A 21,886-nucleotide genomic window follows, 5' to 3' on the forward strand; every position below is an offset into this window, starting at 1 on the left:
AATTTGACGATAGTGAATATTTTTGGTTTTTATGTGCTATCCCTGATTTTATAGCAAATAGCTGTATATGGAATTTTGAGTTTTTTTTGGCTTTATGCCGTTTTAGACAGAGGACATTTGGGTTTGAAGTAATTCAGCATCGTCACCTGGTCTCCAACATACTGGTTGGCTAGTTCAACCTTTCTTTGTTTGCCTGTTTGGTTACTTTAGATTTTAGAATATATATATATATTTCAAAGTATTTTGTATGAAATAAAGGACAGGCTCGGTAAAAGAAGGATAAATAGATGAAAGCTGGTACATGATTGCCTTGAGAAGAATGAAGACAAAATCTATTTCTTAGATGAGGATGTCTAGGATAAGGCCCATGTGCTACTCTTTCTAGATAAACATGTTCATATTTTCTTGAAACAAGTGAAACATATAGAATTTTTATATGTATTTGTGGAGTTTAGCTCTATAATTTCCTTCAATGAAGTTTGTGTTGGATGAGATCATAGCACTTCAGAGTCATGGTCTAAACACTTAGACATTGAGTCTGGCTCATGGCAGCAAATATTGAGCTAAAGCACCTTAATGGATATTGACAAAGCAATCCAACCCGACTAACAAAGTTAAGGAGACATGCATACATGAAACAAGAACATCTGACTCTTAACTTTTAGAAAACTCATCTGGAACCCTGTCCTTTCACTAGCAACTCCACAAGGGTAGATCCAGATCCTCTTCAAAGTCTATGTTACTGATTCTCTTTAGACTTGTAGACATAGTATAGTCTGTTCTGTTAATCTTTTTTTATTTTCATGAACTAACATTATGATTTCAGCAGCTGCACACACTTGGGTTGTTGGTTTGTTTATAGAGAGATGCTATTGACTTTTATGTCTATTATCTTTTGCTAAATGATGTTTTTTTTTTTTGTCATCTGCTGGTTTATGATACTAGTCTGAAGATCCCCAACCTGAGTTATTTTTTTTTTCTTCTTTCTCCTTCAATTATGCATTTGTCTTATAGATAATTAATTAAACCCATCTCAGGCATGCTAACCAGTAATGTTTATGCAATTTTGTGATGATCACATACAGAAAAGGAAAAGCCTTCCGACGTGCCTAACTCGCCGAAGCATGACACCTCTCGTCCTCCCTTTCTTGTTGGTTTTCTCCACCGCTGCCGCATCCAATTATGATTATTTTCACTTGGTTCTTCAGGCAAGTCTAATTTTTTTCTCTATCTTGTTGTTCTTCTCTATATTGATCATTTGATTTGAAACATCTAGTGGCCCGGATCATTTTGCAACGTCAACCGTTGCTGTCCTATGAGTACGGGGTATCCGGAAAAAAATTTTACCATCCATTGCCTTTGGCCCGCTTTCCGCAATGGAATGTTTCCATCTTATGAAAAGAACATGCCATCATCTTCTAAGTACGTCCGACGTAAGGTATATTCGACTCTGACACAGACTACTTTATCGTAAAGGTACCTTACAAAATGAGAGTGTGAGTCATTCATCGTTTTTTATCCTTGTCTTCGATTACAGATGGACCCTTTGATATGCAAGATGATTCAACACTGGCACAGTTTTCGTTGTCCCAGCAGCGATGGCCACTCGTTCTGGCAACACGAATGGGATAAGCACGGCACATGTTCCTTGTCCAGGTTTGATCAACCTTCTTACTTCACAGCAGCCCTCAACCTCAAGAATAAAGTTGATATTCTCTCTTCGCTAGAGGCAAAAGGTATTTTTCCTGATAACAACAAGTATAATTCGAAGCTTATCTTCCAAAACGTTAGAAGGGAAATAGGGTATAAACCAGCAATCCAATGCAACACAAAATCGGGGAAACAGCAGTTGTATCAGATTCATATCTGCATCAACAAATTAGGAGAGCAATTTATCGACTGTAAAGTTTCTATTAAAAGAAAATGTACTTCCCCTGAGATTGTATTTCCTCGCTTCCCAATTTTCTGATGTATCAAATAGAAAAAATCATGGTTGACATCCAAAACAATTGAAATCATTTGCCAATTTGAATACTTCTGGTTAGACCAATGTATGTGTTATTAATGTTCCTTGGTATAGAAGAACATACAGTTCAATGTTTTTTTTTTTTCATAAACAAGTCTAAAGTGTTCTTCAGAAAGGGGTTTTCATGTGTTTAATGTTCATAGTGGATAGTGGTATTTTATCTGTTGACATTGTGATTCATGGATTACCTAGCATGATGTTGACGTGGAAGGAAGTCCATCCTACATTACTTCCTGCCCTCTAAATCATGGATAATAACTAACATATGATGCTGTGTGATTCATTCAGTCGATACTTTTAAGGCTGTTTTTCTGTTTAGCATTATTCAGGTTTCCATTTTGTCTTAAGCTTGCAATGTAACTATGTATTTTAGGCTCTTAAAATTTTGGAGAAGCTTCCAGAAGAATTTTGTTTTGTTTTGATGTTTAATTCAAATCAATTTACTTCTTACCTAACAGGCACCTCGTGACATCACAAGAAGATTTGCATTTGGCAATGAGACTAATGAGTATTTGACAAAGCAGTGGCTTGATAAGATTAGAACTTTATTTATCAGAAAGGGTTCTGGGTTTTCCTCTCGTTCTGTTGTTAGTGGAGACCCTTATGTTGGAATTAATGTAGTGGGGTTACCATCAGAAATAGCAAAGAGAATTACATTTGAAGAACGTGTGACTGAGCATAATATAACTCGTTTGCAGAATGTAGTTGATGGCTGCTTGTGTATTACATACAAAGATGGTTCCTCCACTTATGCCATTTCTGTAGAGTCAAAGGGGCATACAAATCTTAAAATTGGCCAGGTTATAAATCGTCAAATTTTAGATGGGGATATAGTTTTTATGAACAGCCCCCCCCAGTACTCATAAGCACTCATTACAAGCATTCTATGTTTATATTCACGATGATCATACTGTTAAGATCAATCCTCTTATATGTGATGGTGACTGTGTTCATATTTTCTATCCACAATCCCTATCTGCGAAAGCTGAGGTTCTAGAATTATTTAGTGTGGAAAAACAGCTGCTTAGTTCCCATTCTGGGAGCTTGAACTTGCAGCTTGTTCAGGATGCTTCATTGGCCTTGAAGCTTATATTCAAACCTGGTTTCATAAAGAAGGAAGTAGCACAACAATTGGGGATGTATGTCTCATCAATGCTGCCACCACCTGCAATAGTCAAGGCTACTAAATGTGGTCCTTGTTGGACAATTCTTCAAGTTCTCCAGAATGTGTTCCCTGCTTTTGTTGGACTGTTCTGGCGAACGATATTTTATACGTGAGAGTGAAATTTTGAAGTTAGACACTGATCAACAAGATGTAGTGCAGTCTTTGCTGACAGATATCATCATGACTCATATTTACCGCATGAAGGGCCCAATGGAGGTTCTTAATTTCTTCAATTATATACAGCCTTTACTAGTGGAGATGCTGTTTATGGAAGGCTTTAGTATTTGTTTGAAAGATTTTATTTTATCAAAGGCTGTTGTTAGTGAAATTCAAGGAAGCATCGAGAAAAATTCATGCATACTCAATCAATTGAGATCAAGACGTGATGAACTTGTGGAATTGCAAGTTCAGAACCATCTTAGAAGCATGAAGGATCCAATAGCGAAATTTATCCTGAATTCTTCTGCACTGGGTAACTTAATCGACTGACTCAAAAAGTGATTCATCAATGGTTAAAGTGGTTGAACAGCTTGGATTTTTAGGTCTTCAACTTTTTGATCAAGGAAAATATTACTCAAGGGCTTTGGTTGATGACTGCTTTTTAAACTTTGTAAGCAAGTATTCCGCTGGTGAAGTTGATCATCCATCAGAAGCATATGGACTGGTGAAGAACTCTTTTTTTCATGGTCTAAATCCATATGAAATGTTAGTCCATGCGATATCATCCAGAGAAGTGATAGTTCGTTCGTCTAGAGAGACTCACAGAACCTGGAACTTTGTTTAAATATTTGATGGCAATTCTTCGAGATGTTGTTATCTGCTATGATGGAAGTGTCAGAAATGTGTGTACTGGTTCACTTGTGCAGCTTGAGTATGTGGATGATGAAGGAGTTAATTCCGTAAATACTCCACCCGCTGGTGATCCTGTAGGTGTGTTGGCTGCAACTGCAATATCAAACCTTGCATATAAGGCAGTTCTTGATTCATCTCAAAGTAACAATTCATCATGGGAACTCATGAAAGTGAGTCATCTATGTTATGTTTCTACTTGGCAAATTAATCTTCATCTTCATTTTGGTTGGACTTGCATAGGTCCAAGAGAAACATGATTTGTGTTTAATAGACATGCGTATCTTGCAGGAAATTCTTCTTTGTAAGGTCAGTTACAAAAATGATGTTTCTGACCGCGGAGTGATTTTGTACTTGAATGATTGCTGCTGCCAGAAAAGATTTTGCAAGGAAAATGCAGCATTCGCAGTTTTGAACTGCTTAAAAAGAGTCACTTTGAAGGACTGTGCTCATGAGTTCTTAATTGAGTAGGTATCCCTGTATGTGCATATCTGCAGTATAGATTTTTGGTATTGACCAAGATTGATTTGTTTCTTCTCTAAGTTGTCATGTGGTCATCACTTCAATATATATCAGATTATCTGCTTTCCATTTTTCAGTATTATGTTTCATTGGGAAGTGAGATTTATCATTGAGTAACCACTATCAAGCACTTTCAGTATTATAAGGTTTGGGGATGGTTGATCTGCAAATGCCTTACATGCCATTTCTATCGCTTGAACCTTGATCTACTTTGATTAAAATATTTTATTTGTCTAACAAAAGCATTTTTCTTTATATATCTTTTTTTTTTCTCTATTTACGAGAGTTCCGCTATCTCCTAATATATCTCTGGATAAGTACCTTCCATTAGGTCTTCGTCGTAGAATTGGAATATTCTCCATCACATCAAATTCTATATTCTAATGGCAGGTACTGTTAATGAAAATTAACCCAATCTGTCTCGTACAAGTTTCATAAAGAGAATGGTGGAATAAAGTTCTCATAATGAAAATAAAAATAAAAATAAAAATAGTGAAATTTTACCTGATATGCCTCACATAACAAGTTTCCTAAAGAAAATAATGGTTATCATCAGCATTATTGACATAACAAAATTTTAAGCCCTGGTTTAACCCTTTCATGGGATGAGATGGCAACATCATTAACAAAAGGACTCCCCATGCTATGAGAAAGTTTGCTTGACATTACCCTCCATGCATTTGAGATAGGAGAGGTCTGCACTTGTGCCATCCGATGATACCACATAAAAGCACCTCGAGTCTTGGAAGCTCATGTTCTTGTCAACCTGCCATCAGCAAAATAAATATATCTTTATGTGACATTGCAACTAAATAAGATTAATTTAAGGAAAAAACAACCATGGTTTGGACCATTGTCATGCAATGCCCTTGTCGCTTTATTGGGAACACATGACTCGTCCAGCTTACCATAATGTAGTCAACTTGATCAGACACCTTTGATTGCTTATCAGGGTGGTACTTGAAAACATTCTCCAAGATGAACTTTTGATCATCAGCAGAAAGTCGATTGCCATCACTGAAATAATATATCATAACCAAGATATGTATACCATCAGAGCAAGCATGACGTTACAAATATCATACAATTTGTTCATTGACGAAGTAACATCTAAAAGGATAGTTTTTCCATGACCAACCAATAATATGTACGTGAGAAAAGCAGGACATTTTAGGGAAAATTGTTCACCCAAGTTCAACTGCTATTTTAGGCCCTATATTCAAACTCTCATGAATCAAATAGGAATATAAAATAAACATATGTCAGTTAGGTAAGAAATCATGTTCATGGTCTTTCCTACCCTTAATATAATAAATGAGGAAAAATAAACAATGTGTATAGAACTAATTATTGAGACCAGAATTTTTAAATTTAATCATAGCATAATCGTGCAAAATAATAAGCTCTCTATATAAAAATGTATGAGCTCATTGTCACTTTTATGATGTCTATTTAAATAAAATGTGATAGCCATAAGCATTTATACATCATAGTATATAACATTGGATTGGATGGTTTCTACGATCATCGAAATAAGGTTGTGTAAAGCAATTCTAAGCAAGGTCATAAAACCCAATCCTGATGACATGAGAAGTAACAATCTCCAAATCAAGGCACTAACAGCAGCATCCAAAGTCCCTGGGTTAGGGCTCAGACGTCTAGATGATGTGAGATTAAACACCTCTGATCTGCTGCATGAAGGTATGCATAACCAATAGGGAAGGTGGAAGCATTAGCCAGTCTCTGATAGCCATCGATGAAACATCAAGGCCTGCTGATCCACCCAAGAGTTTATTAAATTTTCTTATCTACTAGCTTAAAGGTTTTGATACTGGATTTTGTGCAATTTGTTTAAGTTTAGTTTGGGCTTCATTTGGTTTAAAGTCATTTGTAATGGGGCTCTTTACTATTTCTGTCACTGTAGTATGAACAATACCCACCACCATATGTACACTGCAGCAGATGAGACCAATAAATAAATTTAAGCCTTTAGAGATACATTTAAATTGTTCTAGTTTAAACCTTGTTTAGAACACTTATGCTTCCTTTTCAGAAAAGCCCATCAGATAAGTTATTGATGACTTATTTAGAGCAGTTGTGGGTGCTTTTCAAATGTCAATGCCAGGTAAGTTACTGATGCTTTAATACATAACAGATGTAGTGTATCCTTTCATTAGCCAAGCCTATTGGAAAACAAGTTGAGGAACTTAGGTTGTGGCTGTTGAACCTATGTTTCCCTTCCCTTCTCCTGTTCACCTCTTTCTCAACTAATCTCTCTCATCACCATGTTTCAAATCCACCTTGGTCTTGCTTGCCTCATTCCAACAATTCCTGTGAGACAATTTGTCCCAGGCAGTTGAGTTCCCGTCTGCCGTCCATTTCCCCCATGCAACAGACTCATCTGCTGTGCCAGAATGTTTCTGTGCATCCATATCTTCACCAGGTACAGTATCACCTGCCAGATTCTCAGATTCAACAGTCTTTTGTTTCACTTGGATGGAATCCCAACTAGACCAAACATTATGTTTGGTTGCTGGGGATTCACAGTTGTCCACATGAGTTGATTCTTTATCTCCCCATCCCTCCCGGTTACCTGACTTGACCGAAACTGGATCCACTTCCCAGCTAGACTCGCCAGATTTTCCATTTACCAGGCCAATCCTTTTCTGAAAGTTGTACTCAACATCATCAAAAGTCATACATCCATCGAGGTCAGGTGATAGACAAATTCCATTTTCTTCTGCCATTTCATCAACATCTGCTAGATATCTGCCAGTTGCTTCTCCACTGGATGTCTCCCTTGATAACTCCAGAAAGTCATAGACTCCTTTTCCAATATCTTTGTTCATTGCCATCTGTCACAGCAGAAATAAGGTAAATTAACTCTCATTCATTATATGTACAAATATTTCAATAAAGTCATGGGTACATGGTATTGGGTGAATGGAAAATGGAACCTGTTTCTTATCCCAAAGAATCTGGAATGGTGTGCACCAGTCCCAATAGCCACATTTTTGCCCCATGAACAGGATGAAACCACACTGGCTAATGAATCAACCTGACGCTTCTCAGCAGCTCTTTCAAAGCATTTCATTGGTGTCTGCAAGAAGAATAGAAACATTCTAATGTTATTATCAGACAAAATTAAAAAGCACACTTGATGTAAATGAACAAAGAAGAGCTTAAATATTCAGACATGCACTTACAAATAAAGTGGCTTCAGTAAATGGTACTTCAACTTTGAAAGAACGAAAGAGCGCCTTATAACCACCAGTGTTGAAACCGATAAGTTTTCCAGTGCAAGTCATGCTGTTTGCAACAAGCAGAAGGTGTTCCTTCATCACACCTTTAGAAACCATTTTGATTGATTTTGACAATCGCTGTAATAGCAGCCGTCGCAAGTTAAGGCACATCAACAAATCAAAAATTACAAATCATAGGGAAGGGACAAAAATAATTGACAAATACACAAATGGAAGTGCAATCAGTAGAAATATGATAAAATAGTTCCCAAGGATGGATTAAGTCAAGTACAGACTTAAGCCAACGTAACTAGAACATGCATGTCCCACTCCATGCAACTAATAAATCTTTTATTGAAGTACATAATGATTGTTTTAAATCTTCATATATTAAATATTTTACTTGATAAAAACAAAATCAATCTATGAGGATCTCTGATCCTAGATATCTGTAAACAATTTACTAAACATAGTTATCAAGAAGCATGCCGATGTGAAATTCTGCACTCAAGAAAGCACCTCAATTGTGGGATCTTCCTTTAAACTATGAAATTACCTACCTGCTTGTTACATACTGTGCTTTATATCAGGAACAATGCTAGATTTACAAGTGAGCTAAATGCAATACATAATATGTCAATCTTCTGTCCCAAGAAATTTACATACAACAATATTGATGCCAACACGTTGTCAGAAGAAATTTAGGATCAATTATGATGCTAAGAATTTAAGGGAGTCATTTACGATATTTGGTTATTCTAGAACATATCTACTTTTGTAGAAGGTTGAAACCATGAAAACCGAATTTCCTATAACATCACATGATTCTTGTTGTGGTTGACACTAAGAAGCTATGCTCTAAAACTAAACACCACAAAAAATAAAGCAACATTTCCTGATGTCACAAGTTAAAAAGATTAACTAACCGGATATTTATTCCAAGTGTAATAAATGACATCCCACAAGCTCGCACTTTTAGTACTTCATCCCCAAAATAATCCTCAATACTAGAGTTTTCATCCTTCTGCAAAATACTTAGAAAAGTTAAAAAGCTACTTCGAATATTCATGTTGTCATGAAAGAACAAGTATAGAACTATCAAGTCAAAAACAAGAAACTAAGAAAGAATGTTCAACATCATTTGACTCAACTTTTAAAAATGCTAGGGTTCATCAAATCAAACAAACATCACCTAGATACTTATTATGGAATCTCAATCTAGCATATTATATATTAGTTAAAAGACAACTACCAAGAAATTTATGACATAATACTTCCAATTCACTGACTAATTTCTCAGAGATTTCAGGTTAATTAGACTTTTGTGCTTATAAAGATAGCTTGGTAAAACTTGAATCATCATTTAAAGGCAAAAAGGACACCTACCAGACTTCTTCATAATAACCTGTATCTAATCAGAAACCTTAGCCAGTAGGCAGGATAATCATAATATCCCATTAGAGAAGCTTCAATAAGTGGCATATAACTTTTCATTTATCGGTTTGAACAAAAACTAAAAATCACTTCCGATCACTACATTAATTTTGCCTTTCAACACAAAAAGAAGATTATCACTGAATCCAATATAGAATAGTTTTTCTCTTTCTTTGTTTTATTCTTAATCAACTAGTTTAAAGGAGCAGATATAAACTGACAAGTGATTTTATGGTAAAGGCATTGAGTCAATCAACTAATGATTTTTTTCCACCAAAACCAATGAATATTTTCAACACCCTCCTCATGGGAATCCAAGGACTTGAAAGGAGTCCAAGTTGATGAAGCTAGTTGCTAACAGTATGCTACTCTGAACAAAAAGTTACATCCACGATAAAGTAGCTAGGCTTATACACAAGCAAATAAAGAATGATATTTATGATAGACGATCATTATAGCACTGAAAATCAAAATTAATGACCAAAAGATACCATCTAATCTGGATCATTCAGGATGCACATATTAAGATAAAAAAAAAGATGTCATTCATGCTAGATACATCAAAGAACTCACAGGCATCCAGTTCAAAATTGACAATATGAATAAAAAACCAACCTTTATGTTCATGGGACCAAGGATTGAAATTTCGTACCGAATCGAATTTCGAGATTTTCTCGGTATGATACTGTGTACCGAGCTGTCACGGCCTTAGCTGGAATTGCCTAAGGCGTGAGGCACCCTTGCGGCCAATGACGCGAACTTAGCTTGCGTTGCCTAAGTCGCGAGGCCCACTCGTGGCAAAGACGCGAACTTAGCTTGCGTTGCCTAAGTCGCGCTCCGCCCTTGCTATATTGCTCCGCAAAGGGTCAGCCAACTTGTAACCTCACGCAGGTCCCGAAGGACCTGTAAAAGAGAGAAAGTTGATTAGTTCGAAAGGGCGAGCGACGGACAAGTCCCGAAGTCTCGCGAAAAGGGGAAGCTTTATAAGCAAATCAGCGAGCACCTTGTGTGCACAAGAGAAAAGAGGGAGAAGGAGAAAACAAGGCTTTAGAAGGATGAACGAACAGCTGCAAGCCCACAAACAGCCGCTCACCTGGTCCCTGGCGCGAAAACAAGTCCCCGTAAAGGTCACGTGCGAACTTGTGAATGAGAGTTCAACGCCCGGTATATAACCGAAGCCCCATCCAGCCCTGTGCCACCCGGGGGGTTCAAAGGGGCTGAGATGGCTGACGTTTTGGTGAGCGAAGGCAGTTTGTTCGCTAGCCCCCGCGGCACGCGAAAACGGAGCTGTTTTAGGGTTGTTTTGCTCGGTTCGGTGAGCGATCGCTTTGTAACGCTGCAGCTTGTTCGAACTTACATTTTTACAAGCAAAATGCCTCAAAACCAAGAGAAAACAACATGTCAAGCAGTTGTACATGTGGGTGTGAGCGACGAATGGTTCGTTGAACGGAGTTGTTGCGAGTGCGCGACGACCGTTCGTGACATTCTCCCCCACTTAAACTGTCGACGCCCTCGTCAACGCTTGATGGTAGTTGTTGATGACTTCTTCTTCATGTCGCAGGGCGTCTTCAGGCTCCCAACTGGCTTCAGTTCGGGGAAGCTTTCGCCATTTCACCAAGTACTCTGTTTGCTCAGCTCCGTTGGGTAGCTTTATCTTGCGGTCCGCCAGAATGGTTTCCACTCGCTTTTCGTAGAAGGCTGTGATGGGAGGTAGCCGAGTTGGAACACTTCGGGAAGCATCTTGCGGATCCGAGTGGTAGGCTTTTAGGTTGTTGGCGTGAAGAACGTTGTGAATTTTGAACCACGCCGACAGTTGCAACTTGTAAGACACGTTGCCTACCCTGCTGATAATTGGGAAGGGTCCTTCATACTTGCGCACCAATCCTTTGTGGACTCTGTTCCTAAAGAATTGGAGGGATGCTGGTTGGAGCTTTACCAACACCAAATCGCCAACTTTGAACTCTTGCGGTCGCCTTCCCAAGTCTGCCCACTTCTTCATTCTTTTTGTCGCCTTCTCCAAGTAAGCCCGCGCAATATTTGCATTTCGATGCCACTCCTTTGCAAAATGATAGGCTAATGGACTACTCCCAGTATACCCAATTGCCATGGTGTGCGGAGTCGACGGTTGTTGTCCGGTAATGATCTCGAAGGGGCTCTTGTTGGATGCAGAGCTCCGCTACAAGTTGTAGGAGAATTGGGCAATGTCCAACAACTTCACCCAATCTCGTTGATTGGCACTCACGTAGTGCCAGTGATATTGCCCCAAGAGCGAGTTTATCCTTTCAGTCTGGCCATCCGTTTGGGGGTGGAGGCTTGTAGAGAAGTATAACTTTGACCTCAACAATTTGAACAGCTCGGTCCAGAATCGTCCCAGGAACCGAGCGTCTCGATCGCTAATGATGTTGTGTGGGACTCCCCAATACTTCACTACATCCTTCATCATCAGCTTAGCCGCCTCCTCTGCTGAACAGTGTAGGGGAGCAGCAATGAAGGTTGCATACTTCGAAAACCGATCGACCACCACGAGGATCGACCCGAGTCTCCCTACAAGTGGCAAGCTTGATATGAAATCCAAGGAAATGCTCTCCCACGGCCTTTCTGGTATGGGCAACGGCTACAAGAGTTCCACCGGCTTCCGCTGCTCCACCTTGTCTTGTTGGCAAGTAAGGCATGTCCGAACATACTCCTCCACATCAGTCCCCATCTTCGGCCAATAGAAGGCCCTCTCCACGAGAGCCAATGTTCTGTGAATGCCTGGGTGTCCAGCCCAAAGGGAATCGTGACACTCTTTTAAGAGCTCACGCCTTAAGTTGTCCACTCGAGGAACATAAACCCTATTCCCTTTTGTGTAAATGAGTCCCTCCTGGACCCAGAATCGCCGTGCTTTGCCTTCTTTGATGAGCTGCATCAGGATAACTGCTTGGGGATCACTATACAGCCCATCCCTGATTCGGGAAAGGAAGTTGGAGTGCAACTGACTTGCTTGGCCTCTGCCCTCCAGTTGTACGGCATTCACGCATTCCACTTTCCGACTCAGTGCATCAGCCACGACATTCGCCTTCCCGGGCTTGTACTCCATTGCCATATCAAATTCAGCCAGGAAGTCCTGCCACCGCGCCTGCTTTGGGGAGAGCTTCTTCTGAGTTTGGAAATAGCTCAGGGCGATGTTGTCTGTCCTCAGCACAAATCGCGACCCGAGGAGATAGTGTCGCCAAACTCGTAGACAGTGGATCACTGCTGTCATCTCCTTCTCATGCACTGGATACTGCCGCTCGGTCTCGTTGAGTTTGCGGCTCTCGTAGGCCACCGGATGACCTTCCTGCATGAGCACCCCCCCAATGGCGAAGTCCGAAGCATTTGTATGGACTTCAAAGGGCTCTCCATAATTTGACAATTTGAGTACCGATTCTTCTAGAACATCAGCCTTCAGATCTTGGAATGCTATCTCACATTTGTCAAACCACCTCCAAGGCTGCTCCTTCTTCAGCAACTCCGTCAGTGGGGTTGCCCGCTTCGAATATCCCGCTATGAAGCGGCGATAGTAGTTGACAAAACCAAGGAAGGATCTCAACTCTGGCACCTTCTTTGGAGTTCGCCATTCCGCAACTGCTTGCACCTTCGACTTATCCATCCGAATGGAGCCACCATCGATTCGATGCCCCAAGAATAGGATCTCAGTTTGAGCAAAGTAGCATTTCTCCCTTTTCACGAATAAAATGTTCTCCCTGAGAACCTTGAAAATCGTCCGAAGGTGCTTGACGTGCTCCTCGAGCGTTTGACTGTAGACGATGATATCGTCCAGGTAGATGACCACAAACTTATCCAAATACTCCTTGAATAACTGGTTCATGAGAGTGCAGAATGTGATCGGAGCGTTGGTTAAGCCGAAAGGCATCACCAAGAACTCAAACGCTCCATACCTGGTTACACAGGTAGTCTTCGCCTCGTCGCCTTCAGCAATGCGCACCTGCCAATATCCCGATCGAAGGTCGAGTTTTGAGAAATACTTAGCCTTGCCCAATTGGTCGAACAAGTCCGCAATGAGCGGGATGGGATACTTGTTCTTCACCGTCACTTTGTTGAGGGCTCGATAGTCGACACATAATCGGAGGCTCCCATCTTGTTTCTTCTGGAAGAGAACTGGAGCTCCGAAAGGTGCTTTAGAGCTGCGGATGAGACCACCGCTTAGCAGTTCATCTAACTGCTTCCTGAGTTCTGCCAACTTTCATCCATACACCCTCTTGGGTCACACCTAGATGAAGCACCGCTCTAGGACAGTCCGTCGCCTAGTAGCTCCCAAAGTCCACCGACTTAGCTACAATTAGTGCACCATTGTCTGGATCCTGGGCCTCTACTCCTAATAGCACAATCTCTCCTGCGCATCGCTTTCCTCAAGCAACTTGAATAGCAATACTATGGCATATTCTTTAAGAGTACCCGCCTCCATATCCTCTTGCCTCGTGCCAAGGCCTTCTGAACCCAACTTCATCTCCGCAAGTTGAGTCGCCTCAGTTCTTCCATCAAATACTTCTCCGAGATAAGGTGCATGTGCCCAGAAGCTCCCTTTGTCTTTGGCACAATGCAAGATGAGTCCGCCTTATTAGAATGAAGGACCCATGGAACAACATGATCCTGCTCTTGCCTTTGCAAAAGTTCATGTCCTCGACCTCTGTCCAAGGAAAGCTCTGTGCCTCCGCTCCATGTTCTATCTTCTATGTCGGCTCACTTTATACGGCTTGGGTACTTCGCCAAGTTACACCCAAGTTGCTCCACTCCTCGTTTTTGCATTGAGTTGATGGTGGCCCTCACGCCCACCATTCCACGGGTCAGCCCTCCCTTGAGTCCGATCTCCATATCGATTCCAAGTATGCCTTCATTTGTGTTGCTTTGGGTTGCTCCCCCACTTGATCTCGTAATGCATCCACCAATGCATTCTCTCAAGCGAGATCATGCGACGACTCCTCGCCGCTCGCTCGGTCCATTGAGCTTCGTGGAGTTGTTATTTGTTGAGGTACTCCTCCTCAACATGTGCGGTCTGTTGCACATGATCCTCCCTTTGGAAAGTTGGGACTTATCCCTCCTGGATATCTATCCCGTTGGAGCAAAATCTCTCTTCGATTCGGAGACCACCATCCCCTTGGACTACTCCGATTTGCTGAACAAACTGCGCATTGTTCTGCCTCCTGCAAACGCACTTGCTAGATTGCGACTCCATGTTAATACAGCCCCCGCACTGCCACTCAAGGCCTAGCAACATGCTGAACTCGCTGCACACTTCAGTCTCCTGCGGACGTATCCTTCACCTGCCAAAGAGAAAGTTCCAATGCTCCATGGCGCCGAGTTTCGGTCGCCTTGGGATGGCCACGAACATTCCATCGTCCGCATACAAGCCCTTGCATGAGTACCGAATTCTTCGAGTTAGCAATTCCCCTCACCTCTGTGAGCTATGCACAACTATTTCGGTCGCTGAACAACTCATTCCACCTAGCATGGTCTCATCCTTTACCAAGCGCCTCGCTAGCTTGTAACACCATCAAGTGTTGTTGTCAACATTGAGTCGTAGCTCAAACTCAGCCATCCCAACCTTTGTGTGCTCCGCATTCTTCCCAGCTTGCTTGTCTCTGATACCATCTGTCATGGACTTAGCTGGTTTTGCCTAAGTCATGCGGTACTCTTGCGTGTCTGTTCGCAAAGGTTAGCCTCCCATAGTCCCTTAGGACCCATAAAAGAGAAACCGGGTTAGGGAAAACGCCTCACTCGGGATCCACAAGCAAACATTTCCGAAAACACTTTATAGACAATGTAAATTACAAATAGACTTTACAAGCTCTGAACAGTTGCACAACAAAGAGGTAAAATGGTCCATTACAGACCGAAAATCTCTCACACGTGTCCACACGACACAACCTATATTTACAAGCCTAATGAGGCCACCAAACCCAACTAAAATGGGACTATCAAGCCTTTGGCCGTCCCTTATGCTGTTCAAAGTATAAACAAATAGAAAGACACGGACATACACAAGTATTACATCAAACATTCTGTTTAGAACTTTGTCCGTGACAGTATGGTAAAAATAAATTTATAAAATTTGATTTGACTTAATTTGAAATTTATCATCAAGGCCCCATGATCAATCGTCTAAGATGAAAAATATATATATTTAATAAAAATATAAAGAAAGTTGGCTCAACATAACATGTATGTGATTAAGAGAAAGTTGTTAGAGATTCTATGTTGACATGGTTGATGATTCGAATAACAATATCAGGCAGCTTGACATAAACTATTGATATGATAATTATATGACTATTCATGTGTCGTATTACTTATATCAATACTAATATATTGATATTTGATTTAAGAAAAATTAGGAAGGTTAACCAAGTGATAGGTTTTCACTTATTTTAACAACTACATCGTTAATTTGAGATTTTACATAGTTTCATACATAAAATAAAGATCTGTAAGGGCTATATTATTTGTTTTCCACTCTTTGATTGATATATAAGTAAAAGCATTTGTTGGAGCATATTTTAGTTATTCGATACATGGATCATGAAGCAAATCACGGTTTGATTTTAAGTCAATCGTAAGTATGATGAAAGAGATAAAGCGGATTCAGCATGAGTTCGTACAAACTAAGTGGGTGCATGAATGTTTTAAGCTAGTAAGTCTAGAGAATAGTAATGTAGAGTTCAAAAGCTTCATGAAACCCTCAATGAGCTAATGTACTTAAAAAAGTTACCCTTAATTGATGTGAGTAGTTTAATATATTATCAGACATTACTCTAACATGACGGGTTGCATTGTCTAAACCATTGTCGAGTGTCATATTAGTCACATGTTATCAAATCCTTTAATTTAAGTATAATTATATTTTTTTTTGTCAATAAAATTTTCAACATTTCAAGTTGAATGATATTACTTTTATCAATACATTAAATAAAATAAAATTTAAATAAATAAAAAAATTATTATTGAGTTTAATATATTATCAGACATCACTGCTGTCATCTCCTTCTCATGCACTGGATACTGCCGCTCGGTCTCGTTGAGTTTGCGGCTCTCGTAGGCCACCGGATGACCTTCCTGCATGAGCACCCCCCCAATGGCGAAGTCCGAAGCATTTGTATGGACTTCAAAGGGCTCTCCATAATTTGACAATTTGAGTACCGATTCTTCTAGAACATCAGCCTTCAGATCTTGGAATGCTATCTCACATTTGTCAAACCACCTCCAAGGCTGCTCCTTCTTCAGCAACTCCGTCAGTGGGGTTGCCCGCTTCGAATATCCCGCTATGAAGCGGCGATAGTAGTTGACGAAACCAAGGAAGGATCTCAACTCTGGCACCTTCTTTGGAGTTCGCCATTCCGCAACTGCTTGCACCTTCGACTTATCCATCCGAATGGAGCCACCACCGATTCGATGCCCTAAGAATAGGATCTCAGTTTGAGCAAAGTAGCATTTCTCCCTTTTCACGAATAAAATGTTCTCCCTGAGAACCTTGAAAATCGTCCGAAGGTGCTTGACGTGCTCCTCGAGCGTTTGACTGTAGACGATGATATCGTCCAGGTAGACGACCACAAACTTATCCAAATACTCCTTGAATAACTGGTTCATGAGAGTGCAGAATGTGGCCGGAGCGTTGGTTAAGCCGAAAGGCATCACCAAGAACTCAAACGCTCCATACCTGGTTACACAGGTAGTCTTCGCCTCGTCGCCTTCAGCAATGCGCACCTGCCAATATCCTGATCGAAGGTCGAGTTTTGAGAAATACTTAGCCTTGCCCAATTGGTCGAACAAGTCCGCAATGAGCGGGATGGGATACTTGTTCTTCACCGTCACTTTGTTGAGGGCTCGATAGTCGACACATAATCGGAGGCTCCCATCTTGTTTCTTCTGGAAGAGAACTGGAGCTCCGAAAGGTGCTTTAGAGCTGCGGATGAGACCACCGCTTAGCAATTCATCTAACTACTTCCTGAGTTCTGCCAACTGTGGCGGGGGCATGCGGTAGGGTGGTCTCGCTGGAGGCTTCACTCCTGGTTCCAGCTCGATACTATGATCCACGCCTCTGCGTGGTGGAAGAGTCTTTGGCAACTCGGGTGGCATAACGTCTTTGAACTCTTTCAGGACGTTCGCCACCACAGCAGGTTCTTGAATGGCCTCCTCGTTGAGTGGCTCTAGCTTCATAGCAGCCACGAATGTCAATTCGCCTTTTCGCACCCCTTTCTTCAATTGTAATGCCGAAATGTGTTGGGGCTCCTTGGTTCCTCTCCGAGAGACGGGAACCACGCAGGGGTCATCGCCTCCCATCATACATAGGGAGTTCAAGAACAGCATCGGCACCAGCTTCGCCGCGTGCATAAACTCCATTCCAAGAATCACTTGGAAGTCGTCCAGTGGTACGACCTTCATGTTGGTGTTTCCGCTCCATGTCCCGATTTTGGAAATGTTTGCTTGTGGATCCCGAGTGAGGCGTTTTCCCTAACCCGGTTTCTCTTTTATGGGTCCTAAGGGACTATGGGAGGCTGACCTTTGCGAACAGACACGCAAGAGTACCGCATGACTTAGGCAAAACCAGCTAAGTCCATGACAGATGGTATCAGAGACAAGCAAGCTGGGAAGAATGCGGAGCACACAAAGGTTGGGATGGCTGAGTTTGAGCTACGACTCAATGTTGACAACAACACTTGATGGTGTTACAAGCAAGCGAGGCGCTTGGTAAAGGATGAGACCATGCTAAGTGGAATGAGTTGTTCAGCGACCGAAATAGTTGTGCATAGCTCACAGAGGTGAGGGGAATTGCTAACTCGAAGAATTCGGTACTCATGCAAGGGCTTGTATGCGGACGATGGAATGTTCGTGGCCATCCCAAGGCGACCGAAACTCGGCGCCATGGAGCATTGGAACTTTCTCTTTGGCAGGTGAAGGATACGTCCGCAGGAGACTGAAGTGTGCAGCGAGTTCAGCATGTTGCTAGGCCTTGAGTGGCGCAACGGGGGCTGTATTAACATGGAGTCGCAATCTAGCAAGTGCGTTTGCAGGAGGCAGAACAATGCGCAGTTTGTTCAGCAAATCGGAGTAGTCCAAGGGGATGGTGGTCTCCGAATCGAAGAGAGATTTTGCTCCAACGGGATAGATATCCAGGAGGGATAAGTCCCAACTTTCCAAAGGGAGGATCATGTGCAACAGACCGCACATGTTGAGGAGGAGTACCTCAACAAATAACAACTCCACGAAGCTCAATGGACCGAGCGAGCGGCGAGGAGTCGTCGCATGATCTCGCTTGAGAGAATGCATTGGTGGATGCATTACGAGATCAAGTGGGGGAGCAACCCAAAGCAACACAAATGAAGGCATACTTGGAATCGATATGGAGATCGACCTCAAGGGAGGGCTGACCCGTGGAATGGTGGGCGTGAGGGCCACCATCAACTCAATGCAAAAACGAGGAGTGGAGCAACTTGGGTGTAACTTGGCGAAGTACCCAAGCCGTATAAAGTGAGCCGACATAGAAGATAGAACATGGAGCGGAGGCACAGAGCTTTCCTTGGACAGAGGTCGAGGACATGAACTTTTGCAAAGGCAAGAGCAGGATCATGTTGTTCCATGGGTCCTTCATTCTAATAAGGCGGACTCATCTTGCATTGTGCCAAAGACAAAGGGAGCTTCTGGGCACATGCACCTTATCTCGGAGAAGTATTTGATGGAAGAACTGAGGCGACTCAACTTGCGGAGATGAAGTTGGGTTCAGAAGGCCTTGGCACGAGGCAAGAGGATATGGAGGCGGGTACTCTTAAAGAATATGCCATAGTATTGCTATTCAAGTTGCTTGAGGAAAGCGATGCGCAGGAGAGATTGTGCTATTAGGAGTAGAGGCCCAGGATCCAGACAATGGTGCACTAATTGTAGCTAAGTCGGTGGACTTTGGGAGCTACTAGGCGACGGACTGTCCTAGAGCGGTGCTTCATCTAGGTGTGACCCAAGAGGGTGGATGGATGAAAGTCGATTGCCAAAACCGAGCCCCAGAACCGAGCCGCGTCGGCCCCGAGGCCACGGCTTAAAAAAGTTACTCACCGTAACATAATGGCGCTAGAAGGAGGGCCCGGAATGACGGTATGTTAGCTTTCTCTTTGGTTGCTCCGCTGCAACCGACCTGCACCAGAAGCAGCGACTTCTGGGGCTGGTCTCTGTCTGCGCCGAGCTTCGCGGCCCCAGGCGCGTGGCTAACCCGCCCGCGTCGGCCCCACGCGCGCGGCTCGGTCCCACGCGCCTCGACCCCTCGGCCGACGGCGCAACTTGCTGCCTCGGCCCCTCGACGCCATGCGCAGCTTGCTGCGTCGGCCCCGTGCGCGGCCAGCCTGCGTCAGCTGCTCGGCTGACGGTGCAGCCCGCTGCCTTGACCCTTCGGCCCCATGCGCGGCAGCTCGCCTCAACTGCTCGGCTGACGGCGCTGCCTGCTGCCCCGGCCTCATGCGCAGCCAACACGCTGCCTCGGCCCCTCGGCACCATGCGCAACAAACACGTTGCACGCTGCCTCGGCTCCTCGGCCACAGCCTGTCCGAGACCTCCTCTACCCGAGCCGACTTCATGCGCTGCCTTGGCCCCCTGCGCAGCAACACGCTGCCTCGGCCCCTCGGCACTATGCGCAGCAAACACGCTGGACGCTGCCTCGGCTCCTCGGCCACAGCGCCCGAGATCCTCGACATTCCGAGCCCCAGAACCGAGCCGCGTCGGCCCCGAGGCCACGGCTTAAAAAAGTTACTCACCGTAACACTTATCTAAGGCATTTTGGTGGCACGAGGTGGAAAGATGTTAATTCAAACTGTCCTGTTCTGTGAAGAGGCCTAACTATGTCGAGCGCCATTGAATTAATTTAATACAGTAATCTCATGCTCTTTGTTGTACAATGCAAGGTTTGCAATACCGAATGATACCACCTGGTAAGGGCAGTACATATCAGTCCGTCAGCAGACCAGTACACAGACCGCCCGCTACCGAACGGTATCGCTGATTGAGGTCGTTATTGTCGACGGTGACCGAGGGAGAAAGTGAAAGAAGAGGGAGAAGAGGAAGAAAGTGTTACGGAAAGTAACTTTTTTAGCCGTGGCCTCGAGGCCGTCGCGGCTCGGTTCTGGGGTCCGGAAGTCGGGTCGGCAGCTCGGGTCAGCAGCTCGTCAACTCGGGTCGGCAGCTCGGCAACTCGGATCGGCAGCTCGGGTCGGCAGCTCGGCGCCTGAAAGAGTAGATCCCGTCTGGCACCTGCACAAAGGTCGGGCCGAGGAGCTCGGCCCGACCCCTCCGACGGCTAAGTTAGCGATGTGGAGGGGGTTTGGAGGAGGAGATGCCTCCATACAAGTGTGGAGTGTGTGATCCCCCATTTCTTCTAATGAGCGAGAGGGTATTTATAGGGAAGCAATCTGCTTCCTAAGCTGCCCACTTCAGGGGGCATGTCGGCATTAATGTGCCTCGGTCAGCATGTTAGACTTGACTTTTGGCAGGGGGCAGGCTGGTGTTAATGGCGCCTCGGTCAGCGTGTTGGCCAGTTTGACCAGGTGCTGAGGCGTGATGGGACAGGTGACGTCAGCCAGTCTTGTTGCCATTATTTCCCTCATCAGAAAGAAATGAGAAAAAAAAAAAGAACCGCTGCTCTCCTCCTCGTTTGTCGGTGACTTCTCATCCGTGCACGGGGGAAGAGTCATTGGCGTCGTGGGGCGAAGAGAGACAACGCCTCAACGAAATTATATATATATATATATATATATATATATATATATATATATATATATAAAGGCGACGTCGCCGCGTGGGGAGAAGGCAGATTTTTTTTCTTCGGGCGACATCATAATTTTTTTTGCTCGGCTCCACTGAGGTGGTCGGGTGCGGCCTCGGACTCGGGGCGTTGCTGCGACTTCTCCCGAGCGGGGTATTCTCGCCTGCGCGTCCGGACGGGGGACCTGTGCTTTGTACCTGCACAAAGGTCGGGTCGGGGTGCTCGACCTGACCCCTCCGACGATCACTGTTAGAGAATGATGTGGGGGCGGTTTTAGAGTCGGGAGAGCTTTTTCCGACGAGCACTGCACGAAATGTGTTGGGGCTCCTTGGTTCCTCTCCGAGAGACGGGAACCACGCAGGGGTCATCGCCTCCCATCATACATAGGGAGTTCAAGAACAGCATCGGCACCAGCTTCGCCGCGTGCATAAACTCCATTCCAAGAATCACTTGGAAGTCGTCCAGTGGTACGACCTTCATGTTGGTGTTTCCGCTCCATGTCCCGATTTTGATGGGAACTCCCTTCGCCAACCCGGAGATTCGCCTGGCCTCCGAGTTCTGCTTTCATTCGGCTTGGGCTCTTCTCCAAGATCAACCTAAGTCGCTGTGCTTCACGATCGGCTATGAAGTTGTGGGTAGCGCCCGTGTCCACCATTGCACGAGTCGTTTGGCCATTTAGTTTGATGTCCACATACATCAACTCACTATTTCCTGCTCTTTGTGCTTTTGTCTTCATGTTCTCCCCCACTTGACCCCGCATAGCGTTCAACAAACGCATTGCTCTTATTCGCGGGCCTTGCAACTCCTCGTCGTCGCTACTGGATTCAGAACTGCTCGAACTAAGAGCAACAGCTTTGCCCTTGTCCGATCGG

The 21,886-nt window shown here is 43.5% G+C and overlaps 1 pseudogene; it reads left to right on the forward strand.

Moving 5' to 3' along the window:
* Positions 1–1,405: 1,405 nt before the first annotated feature.
* LOC135613444 (DNA-directed RNA polymerase V subunit 1-like) lies at positions 1,406–4,511 on the forward strand (annotated as a pseudogene).
* The last annotated feature ends 17,375 nt before the right edge of the window (positions 4,512–21,886 follow it).

Source organism: Musa acuminata, chromosome BXJ2-6 (genome assembly GCF_036884655.1).
Source record: "Musa acuminata AAA Group cultivar baxijiao chromosome BXJ2-6, Cavendish_Baxijiao_AAA, whole genome shotgun sequence".
NCBI lineage: Eukaryota > Viridiplantae > Streptophyta > Magnoliopsida > Zingiberales > Musaceae > Musa > Musa acuminata.